This window comes from Stegodyphus dumicola, chromosome 3, assembly GCF_044657685.1.
Source record: "Stegodyphus dumicola isolate Sdum_Otavi_A_Nest chromosome 3, ASM4465768v1".
NCBI lineage: Eukaryota > Metazoa > Arthropoda > Arachnida > Araneae > Eresidae > Stegodyphus > Stegodyphus dumicola.
Window position 1 is genome coordinate 120711406 of NC_140770.1, and position 16833 is coordinate 120728238.

Here is a 16833-nt window from a genome sequence, read left to right on the forward strand (position 1 = left end):
ACAACACTGTGCGGGGGAAAAAAAAATTATCTACAAGTGCGCGAGACGGTGTACCGGAAATTCTAAAGATATGCTCTTTTCGAATATTTTGTGATATTTTTGTTGAATTGAATTTTATAGTTTAAGTGCGAAGAACAATATTTAATAAAAAAGGTAACGCGCAGAACGTTAAAAAAAATGACCCTTTGGTCGTTTACCAATTATATTCACTTCCTCGAGCGAAGTAAAGAAAGTATTGTAATCACGAAATATTCCGGGTATTATATTTCAACGAAAATATCCATTTTGACCGCTATCGAATGCAATTTAACGATGTTTTTACGTTACATCTGTAAGTAAAAACTGAATTAAAATGAACTCAGAAGAGGTTATTTTTCGTGGCGTCTGTACGTACGTACGTATGTATGTATCTCGCATAACTCAAACACGAGTAGCCTCAGAACGTTGAAATTTTGTATATAGGACTGCTATAACACTTAGTTGTGTACCTCTTACTCGGGTTGCAATCGGCCGCACCAAAAGTGTACATATATACCCATTCTGTCTCTCGGATCAGTGAGCTCAGTTTTTTTCCTTCTTATGTGTTGATAAATTGTGCACGTTTTGCTTTAAGATGATTGATTTATGTTATTCTTATCTTCCGGTTAAAGGTTTTTTGCCTTTAGTTAATCTGCATGCAATATGTATAGAATTATCAGCAATTTTAAAGTTGCTTAAGTGCGACCTAACCCTTTTTTTACCATAGCAGCCATATTTGTTTGCATTTGAAATTTAGCAAAATAGTGAATTAAGTCTTTCTACACATTCAGTGTCTGATGGGACCAAAAGGACTGCCAAATGGGACCAAAAGGATATTTTGTATTGTATGTTTTTTATATTTTTCAATTATTAGTGAAGATATTTTAAGGTTTTATGTATTTTTGCTTTTCCGCGAAGTGAGAAGTGAATTAGTTGAATAAGAAATATATCTCTAATGAAATTTCGAGGAAATAAATTTAAATGAAATGGAGGAAAAAATGCGTAAAATTTATTATTACATACAAGAAAGTCATGTAGTGTACATATCATATTTTTTTTTATATTCCGAAAGTAAGAGTTGGTCATTATGAAATTCTGAGCAAAATCTTTTAAAAGAAATTTCACAGTTGTGCCCTAATAAATATTTCACATTTGAATACAGGGTAATTTAACTTTGTAACGATATTCGAATGTTCGACACCACAACCGAGTAATGTTTTGGACTTAGAGGTTTTTGTTTCAGGTTCAATCCCTAAATTTTCCAGTCAGCAGAATTTCTAAATTTTTTCAGAAATTAAATTTTTCTTGTAATTACTTTCATTGTAAGGGAATCAAAGAGACCTTTAGCCAAAAAGCAGCAAGCAAATAAAGTTTCAGTTGCAACGGATTCCTTAGTAACACATTTATGCTTTCCTAAAACAAATGGATAACAGTAATCAGCCCGTATAAGAAATGAAATTTTATTATTTTAATATCCCTTGAAAGAGTCGGGTAGTTTCGCACCATTCAAATTTAAAATTTTATTTGATAAACCCGCACATGGGGACGAGACATGTGCAGACAAACTATTTTCAATTTCTAGCAACTCGACTTCCCTAAGGAGATTAGGTCATCATTGTTTTCCAATTTAATTTTTAAAGACATTAAAAGCTTTCTTTATTGGAACTTTAGTCGGTATATACTGAGTACTTCTTTCTGAAGACGTATGAGATTTCATTTCTCAGAAACGTCTCTATAAATTAAATTCATTACAAAAGAGCAATGGAATATTTAGAAAAAAAATAGAAAAGTTTTCTTTTGAATTTTGAAGTTTTTAAAAATATGGGAATGATATACAATATTGATTACAATCAAATAATTACTGAACACGGGTACCTGAAGAGATTTAATTTGCTAAATAATAATCTTTCTAATTTTCGTAATGCTGAAGGCAATGCAAGACGCGTATTTTTGCCGCATATTAAGGAGGAGAAATATGGCAACTTAAAGGAGTTCTATTGCAACAAGAAAGAACTTAAATTTGCAAATGAATTGATAAATTGTGTAAATGGTAATAGGCACTGGCAATTATAATTTGATATTTTTAAGTATTTATTTCATTTCCTGGATTAATATCGGATAAAGGAGGTGCCGCTCACTTGCATGTTACATTACAGTACTGATGTACCTGATTTCGATGTTTATTCTTAGCGTTTGGAAGAGAATGTAGACAATAAATTTGATTTAAAAAATCATTAGACACACGACAAATATTTTTTTTTCGAAAACCGACCCTATACATTATTGTATAGTGCATTCTTTAATTTAATTCCTTTTATAACTGACGCAAATCTGCTATTAACAAATATCAGCTATTTTCTTATATTAGTGTTTTATGCTTTAGGGTACAATCATTTTTCTCTGCAGTGATTGCATTACCATTGTAATTGCCTCGTTAACTAAATTGCATTTAATTGACTGGACATTTTTTCATTAAAAGCATGCACATTCGGTTTTCGGTAGAATTACATACTGGGAAAGAACTCGAGTTTTAAGTTAAGTATTTACCTCTTTTTACAAGAAAATAATTTCTCTTTAATTAGCTTGTCTTAATTTTTTTAAAAGGTAAAATCAGATGTGCTTGTTGTATGGTTTCTCTGCTTTCTACTTAAGAAAAATCATGTCGTATTTATGTTTCACAGATATTTTTTTGAAGTTATTTTCTCAAATTTATCTTTGATTACTCTAAAATAAATTGCGCAATTAAGTGATCTTCTAAATATTTAGTACATCACATGGTTAATGCTGGTAAATGGCTTGTAGTAAAGGAATCAAAATTTTTGAAAACATAGGTTTTTAAGTAAGTGGTCGTTTCCTGCCTTTAATATGCGTGTTAAGTAAACTTATAAGGTTTACTTCCTCCTTCCAGCATGTCTTCGTAGTGTAGCGGTAGCACACTCGGCGCGTATTCCAGAAGTCCAGGTTCGAGTTCTGGCGACGGCGTTGCACTTTTTCACTTCTCCAGTTTCAAAATAACGGAATGATTCTACAGTGGCGCCCAAGCTAAAAGGTAGGGGACGATAATTCGTCACCACCAGGATTTGGTGATTGGTTCCCCTAATCCCTAGTCGCCCTTTAAAATGGGGAGTGTATAAGATAATTTCTCCCTCCTTGCAACATCCTTCGTTATTATCTATACAAACTATAATTACAAGTCCTTCTCCATTAAAAAATCAGACAGTTACTGTGCCTTTTTTAAGTCATTTAGGTTTTTGAAAGTTAAAGGCTCTTTATCTTTTTCACTTCGGCTTTCATCGTCTGTTGGTGTTATAAGATCTTCCAGTTTTCCATTTGCTATTTCACGATCTTCATTCTGATTTCTCCTTCTCCTATACCTGAAAGTTCTTCGCCGCCTATTACTTTTACAGTCACTGGCTTCATTTTCAGGTGTTGGAAATTGTTTAAAATAGTTGACAACTTATAGCCAGAAATGATGCCAGCAAACATTGCTTGTTGATGACTTCATTTGTTCCCATGAGAGGTCAGTGATTTCTATGCAATGTCGTATGTTGAATTGCCTCCAGAATGCATTAATGTAACGTGCTTTCCTTCGTCTAGTGCTTTATTTAGAGAGATGTAAATATCCTAAATATAGTACTTTGAATGCTTTCGTGATTCTTTGATCCATTGGTTGAATTAAGGCAGTGGTGTTAGGTGGAAGGAATAAAACCTCCACAACTGGATAGTAAAGACTGCAGTACTATATCCTGGAGCATTACCGGGATTTAAGAGAACATTAAAAGCTCAGGGTTTGCTACTCTAAGGAATATTTGACTACTTTAATGAGTGAATTTTTAAATCATTCATTAACCCGCGAGCACACGCACCGATCCGACGAACACGAGAACACGCCGCGGGTATGTCATACCCGAAATAAAAAAATCGTAATTAAAAATTTGTCGAAAAAAATTAATCGGTTTTTTAAAAGAAATTAAAATGTAAAACCAAGTTAATACTTCATTTTAGACAAAATAGGAAACAATAAGGAGAGGAAAAATTATTTACTTACAATTTTTTGAACATTGTTTACAAAATGAGGTCATATGTTCCATACACATACTTTTGCTACAATTTTCACAAATGAATCTAGCCTTTCTATCTTTTTTCTTGGAGTGCTCTGTACACCTCTTGTAAGTCATTTTAGGTTTTTGGAGGGCGGTCCATTGTTAATATGTTCATCGGTGGTTCGTGTTCGTCCAGAATCAGGAACCACAGATGCTCATCGTCGTTCATTTTGAACATTTTTTTAGCTGCATCCCTAAGGCTTTGAGAAAAGTACTCATCCCATTCACGAGTGAAATTTTCTCGTATTGAATCAATATAAATATTTGAATTATCAACTACATGTTTTAACATATTTTCATCGATAAGCAATGACAAGGACATCGATAAGAGGTGTTGAGACGTCTTTAGAATACTTTGTATTTCCAGGGAGTTTAGTTATAATATTTTTGGCGCCAATTCCAACATTAGTCCGGAATTTATTTTTATTCCAACATAAAACTCATTGCTACATTCCAGAGTTTCCTTTTCTGTTTCTGTATCTGAATAACTACTCTATATGGATGAATCATGATTACTAATTATATTCTTCGTCATCAACATCTTCCTCTTCTTCACTAAATGAATCCTCATCAGAAGAAACTGTTTCAAGGAAATTTCTCAATTTTTTCATCACTTCATCGTAAGGAATATACGGTGGCATGATTACAACTCAAGAAAAACTTATACTAAAAGCTTGAAAACGAGAAGTGCGAAGTGACTCACTGAGAAACGCCAGTACACGCGCGGGTATGACATGCCCGAACAATGCTGGTCCTAAAAAACCGTTGCACTCGCCACTTCAGGAATTTCCCTTATTTAAGTATGTGACCTTGAACTCAGTTACACCAAGTTTCGTCCTTTTATGAAAGAATGGGAGAGAAATATAAAAAAAGAAAAATGCACATGGGTATGACTTACCCGCCGCGTGTGCTCGCGGGTTAAAGAGCACTAATCCAACGCGAACGACTCTCTGCAGCGTACCACGTATAATTGAAATTCGTTTACTGCACATATTAAATGGAGATAATTAAGATAATGCATATGTGCAAAATCGCATTTCGCAAGTACGCGTTAGACAAGGGTGTTAACAGTTACTCCACTTAGAATAATCGCTTTTATGTAAGCTGTCAGTTCAGAAAGTGGTTCACAGATCATTTTAAGATTCTTCCTTCTAATATAAATGCGCGAAAGCACGCGAATGGACTTAGGAATGAAAAAGCTGAGAACAATGCTCCATAAGTCTTATATATATATATATATAAATTGTTAAACAGACTAATTCGTCTTAAAAAGTCAGCCTCCATCCATGCGGATCAACAATAATTAATTACCTTTTAATCTGTGTTTTTATTTTTATTTTTATTTTTTTTACTTTTGTGTTATTATTATAATTCAAATACAATTTAATGCCTCTACTAAGTTTTAGTTTCCATAGTTTAATGTCAGTTTTCTAAAGAATTAACTTTTAATAAATACCCTGTTACAATAGTTTTTCTGTTTACTTGCCAGGGAATAATAGACATTAATAATTAAAATTTATATTTATAATTTTCGCATCGTTAGCACTAGATTGGACATTAAAAGTTCATTTCTTAAAGAATTTCAGGTTCAAAACTAGTTAAAAAATTTTTGCAAATACCTTCAGATACATAGAAGATATAATTACTATCAATAAGTTTGAGTCTGTAGAAATATTTCAAATTGATTCTTTGCGCTGAACACTTAAAAAAGCCAATACAGGTAAAAAATATTAATTATCTAGATATGCAAGTCATTAACGAAGAGTTATTGGCAACATAATAATCAATCAAATAAATAGAATCAAAACTTAGCACAGAAATACACTATTTAAAAAGATGAACTAATTTTAGTTACACAAGAATCTGATAAAAAATAAAATTCCTTCTCAATTTATTAACTTTTCTCTTCAAAAATCTGGGTTTAACTTTTAATTTTAATCTTTAAACTAATTGATTAACTTGTTCTAAACCGAAAGGAGCGATAAGCCAGGATATTTATTAGTTTTGAAGATTTGTATATTTTATGTTTTAACTTTTAGAATATTTTACTGTGCATACTTCTGGTATTATCCTCTTAATAACCAAAGGCCAATTAGTTTCAAGGACCGAAATACAGACGAATTTGATTGAAGACTTTTTTTTTTACTATAATTGTTGCTCTTTTCTATTTCTTTGACATTCAGCCTGAAATAATTATAATTTTACAGTTTTTACTCTTAGCTAATTTGCCATTCTAATTTCCTGCAAATTGCTAAAGAGAATTAACAGTTTTCGGCAATTCCCCTCTCTCCGATACAATTTTGATTTTCTTGGTCAACAGCAAATCAGAACGTTTCTTTCTTAACTATTTCTCGCCAATTCAGAATGTACTAAGTGGAAGTCTAGTAATATATTCTCTCCAAAATATAATATTGCAACCGTAAGTGTCCTTAGGCGTTGTTTCAAACGAACCTCTTTTTCTAATGGGACAATGAGCAACTAAACACCACTGCAAGCATATTCAAATAAAAGTAAAAATTAAAATTACACTTTTTGCCTTTCTGAAATTAAGGTGTTACTTTTGAAAATTTTAAAACCGAAATTTTATTTGATTGTAATTAAACATCTTGCTCATGTATTACTTTTTTTGGTTTATAAGAATAAAATGAAATGCTTTTAAAATTGATTTTTCTCTTTGTTATAAGGAGTAATCCATTTTTTTTAAATTTCTTTTGTCAAATTGTAGATTGCGTAGGGAATTTTTTTCGTGTTTGAAATTAATTGACTTAAATTTAAAAACTTTATATGTTTTCGTAATTTGAAAGAGATTACATTCAAATATACGTAAGAGACAAATTCAATCATTCCCTTATTTATTGGTGATTTCGTAGAAAAATACGCCAATTTCCTTTTAAATGTCAGCCATCTTCCATGGGATCAGCATAAATCGTTATATTATGTTTTTTTTTTTTTTTTTTTTGGTTTTGGTATTTTGTATTACTATTATTACGAACACAGTTTAATACTTCTAGTTAGTTTTACTTTCCATAATTTAATCGCAATTTTGTTTGGTGTTGGAATGTTTACCGAATCCTTACGCATCCGGTTGTTATCGTTGGTGGCACGTATTGCCTCTGCTTTGTACACTGTGCATGTTTAAAATATGTGCGGCGATAGAAAATCCCGCCAGTTATGAAATGCGATCAGTGATTAAATTTTTGTTCGCAAAAAACTGAGACCAATTAAAATTTATCAGGAACTTTGTACGGTGTATGGAAACGACGTAAGGGTGAAGCCAGAGTGAGAAAATGGGGCATCAGTTTAAAAATGGCCGCACAAAGTTCCACGAGGAAGCGAGAAGCGGCCGATTGAGCATTGCTAATGCTGAACTCATAGAGAAAATCGATGAAAAGATTGCCGAAATCCACCACTTTACAATTTCAGAACTCTCAAATTTACGAACTTTTCCTCAAATTTAACGAACTTTGTTGTTTGGTGTTGTGCCTCAAGATCTAGGCTATCGCAAGTTTTGTGCGAGATGGGTTCCAAAACTCTTGCCAGAAGACCACGAAATGCAGCGCATGGCAGCAACTTTGACATTTCTCGAAGCGTACCACGAACAGTGAATCACTTTTGATCGTGTAGTAACAGGAGAGGAGACTTCGGTAAAGTTCGACACTTGTGTGTGCCTGGCTTGAAACACAGCTCTTCGACGATGACGAGAAACTGCATGCAGACGTCCGTACATGGTTGAAGTCTCTGACAACTTTTTATGACGATGGAATTAACAAGCTCGTGTAACCTTATGATAAGTGTCTTAATTTACGCAGAGATTATGTAGAAAAATAGTCGAATAATGTGCCTTCCAAATGTAAGTAATAAAAAATGTTTACTTTCATTTTTTTTTTTAAATTCTAAAACGTAAGTTACTTTTTGAACAACCTACGTATATGCTAAAGTCAGAGTTGCGATTGTACGTCATGTTTGTGCATATATTCTTTTGTCTCTAATGCTAAGTCATATCAACTGGCATATCAAACGGACTAAATCGCTTCTTTTTACTTTTATGTAATTTTCAAAGTTTCTTCCTCAGAACTTTTGCTTGCTAATGAACTCAATTATTTGAGATCAGTTTATAAGACCTAATTCTCTTAGCTATCATAAAGTAAACGGATCCTCCTAGGAAACCTGGCGACTTCTCGACCAGGCGTGAATAATACCAGCACAGAAGAAGGTATAATAGCCGCTACCAAAAATTTTCATCTTGCCATCAAAGAAGATATTGCTGTTAAAAATAACATTAATAACCTTGTTGTGCTTTCGTTTCATTCTTCTGTCAATTACAGAATTGTACGGATTCTTCAGAAGTTAAATTTTCAACCCATTTTCTCGTCTATCAGTAAAATGCATGGCTCGATTGTTAAAGGTTCCCTTTATGAATTCCTTTCATTTTTCTAGATGTTCGAGGGGCGATGTATCGGAAGAACAGGCAGTCAAGGCAGCAATGCGAAATGGTGGATAGTGAAGAAATGTTAAAAGTTCCATGGCCCATGCAGTGAAGCGCAGCAGCAAACCCTTGAGGACAAGGGGGGGAAGACAGGTACTAAAGCTTTAGAGAAATGACAATGTTTGTTGAGTTTGCCGGAAAGTCTATTAGGCGGATTAAGGAGCAAGATCTAATAGCACCCCAAACTATAACTTCAGATTACAGATGGATATTCGATACCCAGTCCAAAGCTCATTGTATCTGTCACTGCGGTGTCGCCAAACTCGGAGATGACAATAAGAGTGTTATAGATTGAATTCAGGTTCATCGGAAAAGACAATGTTGAGCTATTCGTTTATCCATGCCTGGGGCCATTTTTTTATTATTTTGCTTAAAGCACATGCAAGGACAAAAGCCAACGTGGAGGCTGACATCCTACCCAAAGAAGCAGCTAGGTGTCAAAATGCTCAAAACTTATTAGTGTTATGGCTTGGCTTGCATCTCAAAATACTCATAACCAACACATCTAAAGCTGCATGGCAGAACTGTGGGACAATGCGAACAAGGGAATAGGCCCTATCAGCTGTTCTCAAAGTAGGAATTACACTCAGTTCAATAACAAGAGAAATAACATGGTTCATAACAGAGCATGGCCCCTTTCCCACGTACTTTTATGTAAGGAAATTAGCTACATCAGATCAGTGTTTATGTGGCAAAACAGGCAGTCATGAACTCTACTGATTTAAATGCTTACTGAACATCATACTTCCAACCTAAGAAATGGAATAATTATTAACCATAAAACTTCCACCCTAAGAAAGCGAAATAAATCTTTTCATAAGATATTTTATCAAGAGCAAATATTGCAGAAAAAAATCATAAACATAATGAACTTTCTGGTTCGCAAGAGGCATGGAGCTGTGCAACAGGGCACAAAACCCAGCAACGTCTGGCGGAGCCCCACGTGGGCCAATGAAGAGTAGTTATCTGGATAATTAGTGTGGCTGGAGGATAGCCACATTGGCTATTGTTAAACAATGTGTATCTACCACATTTCATCGTATCCATATCCGTAACCATCTTGGCATTTAACACAGCACTGCAGCCGCACACGCCTGTGGTGTAAAATACATGGTACTCATAACGTCTTGTAAGATTTAGCACTCTGCAGGTAAGTCAAATGGTACCTGCTGACACAGTTTGTTATGCAACAGACCCTAATATTTGTGCTAGAATTCTTGATGCTACTGTGCAATTTATTATTACCAGGTGCACAACATATTTTTTTCCTTTGCTGTTAACAGGAGATAATCATTATGTATACGTTCGCATCATTATCGACTATTTTTGTCCAAAACTCCAATGTATCGAAAAGATAATCCGTAGCTTTTTAAGCCACAATTCTTTCTCTGCCAAACTGAGATTCTTGCTCAAATGACTGTCGCTTTGTTTGACGAAAGATTTCCTTTGAAGTTTCTGATTAAGAAGAGGAAGAGCAGAAGAGCACATATTTCCAATATTCAAAATAACGTATTAATCTTCCTTTTACAGTTGTTTTTATAGATGGCCATCTGCATATGAGCTTAAATACTAATTATTTGCATATTGTTTCAATGTCTACGCATGGTACAAATTTAAAGCACATCCGCTGATACGCCACATCCATTAGCTCCTTTTGAAGGTGAATTATATACTCATGTCCACATTTATCTTTACATACTCAAAAATAATGATATTTCATGAAATTACCAATCGGTATAACTCGTGTTTGCAGAATGTGTGAAAGACAAGTCTAATTAGCGCAATCCAATCAATAGTGAGCAATGGTTTCTGAAATGCATTACGTCATTATCAAGGCATTACGCCATCTTACGGTGAATCAAGCACTTTGGCCAAAATGAATATAAGATTTAACACAGCGCTGGATTTCCGTAAGGAATTAAAACGGTTTGCTATGTCTCCAAAGTACAAGTATCATCTGGAAGAATTTGTGAAGTGATCATTTGGAAGTAGGGCACACAATCATAGAAGTAGTGAGACGTATGAATATTTCAAGAGAGACTATCTCTGCGTTATAGAGAAAATTTTAAAACTCTTGATCTGTTATAAAGACCGTAAAAAAAGTAACATTATTCTTCACCCCCTGAACTCTTCGTATAACATATTATAACCATTTTTATTGTTTCACACAACAGTTTTATAAAATATGCAGTGTTCAAATCCTTTGAATTTATGTAGTGTGATCTTATATATCATTTCACACAAAATAAAAAATTCTAGTTGCATTTTCTGAGAAATTCGTGATTTCATGCAGAGATAATTTTGGATATGAGTGTATATTAGAAGTCAGCAAATTGATGGAAACTGTCTTTTTTAAATTTCTGGCAAGTAGTGGTTTTTGCAGTCGGACGAGAATTTTTATTATCCTCAGCTGTCTTTGCCTTAATGTGAACGCTACTAAACATAAAGGCATGGAACTTCTCTAGAACCACTTCCTAGTTCTTATTTAATACTTTCGCGTTTCTTCCATCATGCACACTTTCATTGCGTTAGAATTGAAAAAAGTTGAGATGTTCTTCAAAATATTGTATGCATGAAAATAAGAGTGCTTCTGATTGGACGACCCGGTCCCCCTTGTCAATGAAGACCATATGATCAATGTAGGTCGCTTCATTTCTTGGTAAATCTGGAGCAAATGGAACAAACGTATGGAGCAAAATGCAGCAAAAATGAACGCGAGCCTAACAAATACACTTTCAAGATCAGCGAGAAAAGGGTTTCCAGAAATTGATACAATGAAATTGCTTTAATAGGGAGATGAGAAGCCATCACCATTCTCACCCTCCGTTAAACCCAGCTCAAAAGAATTAACAAAGAAAGGAAATGTAAATAAAAACTCTCATCTTTCGAGAAGAATCTAGAGCAGCTTCTATGGTTATCAAAATGTTTATAGAAATCAATCAAGAATAGTATTTTTTGGTGATGTATCGGTACAAATCAGATTGTTACAAATGCTGATATTTCTAGCATCAAAGATACGCATGATACAAATAAGTTCCCTGCAGAATTTAATACGTTTTTTCTCTAGATGAGTTTATAAATTCTTCGAGCAATTCGCTATTTAGCATTTTCCTGTGCATAAACAGATCGAGTATTTTTACTTCAGTCCAAATTTATGTTCAGAGTAAATAAGATGATGTCTATACACTTACTATTGAATTTCCCAAAATGTAGTAGCTATAAAACTAGAAATCAAAAATAAAGAAAGCGGAAAAACGCATCACTGCTTAACTGTTGCCAGAATAAAACCTAAGCTTCTTAATTTAAGATGCCAACAGATTAATCGCTCTTTTGAATGGCTACTTGAGCTCTTTTTTATTCTTTTCTTTCTCTGTGCAACCACAGTTAATTTTAGCGGAATTTTATTTTACATTTTTTTGAGACTGAAAAGATTTGACGAAAGTTTTGTTTCCATAAAAAAATTGCTATAAAATGGATTCTGTGAACTGCGAATTAAATAGCAGAAAGGAGAGCAATCAAATAAAAAAAAATATTGGTTAGTGGAAATGCAATATGTTGGGATTTTACTGGTTCATAATGAGCTGAATGCACACAGAACCTATGACGGCTTGATTAAATTTATTTTCTAAAAAGCAAATCTGACATTAGGATTTTTGGAAGCCAGAGAGATGAAAAATGAGCAATCGCCTTCGCCGGGAATCGAAACATGGTCCTCTGGAATAACGGCCCAGCGTGCAGAACCACTACACCACGAAAGGACGCTAGGAAAGTGGAAGAAATACTTTATATACTCCCCTTTTTAAAGGGCGACTGAGGTTTTTAGGGAACCCAATTGTCAAATCCTGGGTGTGGAGAATCATCATCCAACACCCTTTTAGTTCGGGCACCACTGTAGAGACATTAGGTAATTTGGAAGCAGGAAAGACGAAAAATTAACAACGCTTTCGCGGGGAATCGAACCACGGATCTCTGAAATACCGGCTCAGTGTGCTGAACACCACGAAGGTTCGTTAGGAAAGCGGGAGAAATACCTTACATACTCCCCTTTTTAAAGGGCGACTGGGGTTTTTAGGGGATCCAATCGCCAAATCCTGGGTGTGGAGAATCCTCATCTAACACCCGTCCCTGTTCGGGCGCCACTGTAGAGACATTAGGATTTTTGGAAGCCAGAGAGATGAAAAATGAGCAATCGCCTTCGCCGGGAATCGAACCACGGAACTTGGAATACCGGCCCAGCGTGCAGAACCACTACACCACGAAGACACGCCAAGAAGGTGTGAGATATAACCTTATAAGGTTTCAGATTTTAAATTACGTCTAAAGGGACGTTTTTTAAACATTTGTGTGTTATATTTATTTATTAAATATCAGGTTCTTCGGACTTAAACCATAAAATTCAGTACAACAGCAATATCGCAAAATAGTATTAAAATGAGCATATCATTAGAATTTCCGATACAGAGACTCGCGCTGTAGATAAAAATGTTTTTTCTTTACAACGTTGCCATTGCTTGCTTTGAAATCTTGAGTTTGTTAATCAAAAATGCGTTAAAGTTTTACAAAATATGAAATCGATAATAAAACGCATTCCAAATTTCAATTTTGGGCTTCCAAATGCCCATATTCGCAGGAGGATTACGTCATTCGAAATTCGATGGCTCTATGTGCCGTTGTTTTAACACAATGCGAGAAATATACATACATTCATGCAGATTTTTCATTATTTAATTTCTTCAAATATAATGCAGAACTCTAACATTTGTTGGCAACATTTGAAAAGTGAAACGGACATTTATAGTCATTCAACGCAAAATCGCAATGCGAAAACAATAGTCCTTCAGGGACAAACCCCTTTGGACTAATAAAATTTGTAGGGTATAATTTTTAAATAATTTCCTATCACAAAAAGTATGGTTGCTTGTTTACGCGATGTAATTAAAAGTGGGTTTTTTTTTTTTTTTTTTTTTTTTTTTTTCACAGTCATTTATCTACTTGTATGTACAGTTACATTTTGTGACAAAATATTTTGGTGGAACAACATTAATATCTATAACTTCTATATCATAGTTTTGGAATTTAGAACTTAAGATTAAAATGAATGGTGAAACCATATGAAAATTCAAGTGAACAGTATATATAAACAGAAATCAAAGAAGAAAATCAAATCAGTTACTGTTATTCTGCTGAAAATATGCCACTAATGAGGAAGAAATGAAATTTGGAAATTTCTGATCTTAGTTTGATACTTTAAAGAAAATTTTATGATTAAAAGTTTATAAAATATGAAAAATTACACAAACGTTTGCTTTTCCTCTTCAGAATAATATTTTGCGATACCAACTCTTAAAACGTTTTATAATCTTTACTGTTGAATAAAATTAAAACTTAACTCAAAAGACAATTTTGACAGCTTCATTTCTTTTTGCTCTTTTCTCTACTTAATATAAATATTGTGATTATTGTTTTTCTCATTTCTTTAATTCTGTAATTCTTCTGATCTTTGGTTGAATTTTTAAATATTTTTATTTGAATTTCTAAAATTTTACTGTTATGAATTTCATTTCTTTTGGGTCTTTGTGGACTTGGATCTAAATTTATTACTTTTTGTCTGCAACTGTTTAATTTTTGGTAGCATATTGCGTAGAAATAAGATTGGGATATTATTTTAAAATACAAATTTGATTTATGTAATGTCCAAATATTCAAAAATATATTATTTAAATTAGAAAATGATTCATATATATATATATATATATATATATATATGTGTGTGTATGTATATATATATATATATATATGGAGAGAGAGAGATAGATAGATAAAGAGAGAGATAGTTGTATTACAAAATTCCATCACAATCATTACGTTGTATTCTGGATGCAGACGATAATATAAACAAAAATTAGATTTAAAACTCTTATTATAGACTAATTATAAAATCTTAGAAACTTATTTAAGATACTCATAATGTAAAATATAATACTTACTGAAAGATATTATGAAGATTTCCAGATAAAATTGTTTTTAAATTATTATCGATATACAAGCAACACATATTTATATTATATTCAAGGTAAGTAAACGAATTTTCCATCCTCTGTTGGCAATAGCATCTACTTATCACACCGGATGTTACACCAAAATGAAAATAATTAACACATGTTTACAGCGAAAAAAATATAGTCATTTATATTTGACTTTCTAGGAGCCTATATTCGTCAAAATGGCAAAGGACATTTTTGCTACTTGAAGAAGAGAAATGTGTGCCAGTGTGCTTCAAAGCAGACCAAAACCAGTATCAGTCTTATATTGATTGTTGCTTAATTTTAATTTTATGATTAGTATATTTTTCTCTCATTCATTCAGCAATAACAATTACAAGCAAGAATAGCAAGTACTGATGTAAGACTTTTAAATAATAGTAAGATTTCAATTTTTGTTTAGTTTCCTGCTTTGTCTCGTAATTTTTAGAAAATACATTTCCTTTTATTCAACACTTCAATTACTGTTAGGCTTTTACTATTAATTTCCATTTTCCAACCTAAATAAGACAGAATAAAATAAGTTATTTTTGTTGCTTAAAGAAGAAAGATCCATATCATTTTCATATGAAATATGTAGATACTTAATATACACTCTAACAAAAAAAAAAAAAAAAAAAAAAAAAAAAAAATCGACACACCAAGAAGGAATCATTCGATTGCTTTGAAATTTTGAATGCGTAAATGTTTTGACCAAATATGCAAATTGTTAAAATTTGGTGTCCTATGAATGAATAGTGCGGTCTCCAGCGCATCGGAACTGCGAATCCAGCAGATGTATATAAGGAGCTGTTAAAAATTTCTGTTGCATTGCGATTTAGGATACCTTTTAACGACTGTAAAATGTCTCGCTGCAGGATTCGAGTTCATTACGGGCAACTCTCAGAGTTTGAAAGAGGTCGTATCATTGGATTGAAAGAGGCAGGTTGGGAAATTCGGCGAATCGCTTGTCATAGCGATGCTGCGATTGGTGTCGAAGCGATGCTGCGATTAGAAGATGCTGGCAAGAATGGGTGTACAATGGCAGATTTCAGCGTCATGATAGTAGCGATCGACCTATGGCAACAACAAATCGAGAGGACAGAATGATTGTCAGATCAGTTGTCACAGCGCCTGATTCATCGCTATCAATTATCAGACTTGCGACCCGCATATGAGTATCCACCATGACCATTTACAGGCTGATAGAGGGAAATAGATACAGACGGCTGATAGAGGGCGTACCTACTGTTACGCCACTTGCCACTCACGCCGGCACCCTGTCGAGCCAGATTACAGAGGTGCTTGGCTCGATCAGGTTGGAATGATGCTGACTGGGGACGTATAGTCTTTAGCGACAAATCTCGCTAACTGTGTTGTGACGATCATCGAAGACGCGTCTGGAGACGCACAGAGCAACGTGCTGGTCCTGCTTTCACTGTAGCACGCCACACTGTCCCTCAACCAGCAGTTATGGTGTGGGGTGCCGTTGTTCTTTGTAGCCGAGCCCCTTTGGTCGTCTTTAGAGGCACACTTACAGCACAGCAGACATTCTAAGACCTGTTTTGCTACCGTTCCTTTGCAGTTCATAGCAACATGTACATACGGCACGTGTTGCTATGAAGTGTCTTACAGCTTGTTAAACCCTTCCTTAGTCAGCCAGGTCGCCAGATCTCTCTCCTATCGAGCATTTCTAGGATATAATGGAAAGGCGACAGCTTCTACCAGGAAATGGTGAATACCTAGCCCGACAATTGGAGCAAATTTGGAAGAAATACCACAGGAGATTATACGGGAGCTTTATCAGTCTATGCCACACTGTGTGGCAACTTGCATCCAGGCTAGAGGTAGGTCAACACCTTATTACGCTCGTTAATTTGTAACTATGTAACTCTGAAATAAATCATTCAATTGTTCTGAAATTTTCATTTTCTATTCTGTACATAATCTTCCTAGCCACCAATTTTTGTCTCCATCGTACAATTCCTTCTTGGGAATCGAGTTTTTAGTTATAGAATGTATAAGGTCAGTCAAATGAAAACAAGACAGATGAAAAAAAGTAAGTAACCTGTTTATTATTTCAAAATTAATCGCCATAACTGTTAATACATTTATTCCACTATGAGACATGATGGTCGATGCCGTCATGGTAAAGTGTTTTCGGTTGCCCATGGAACCACTTCATGGCTAGGCGTGCACCTCTTGG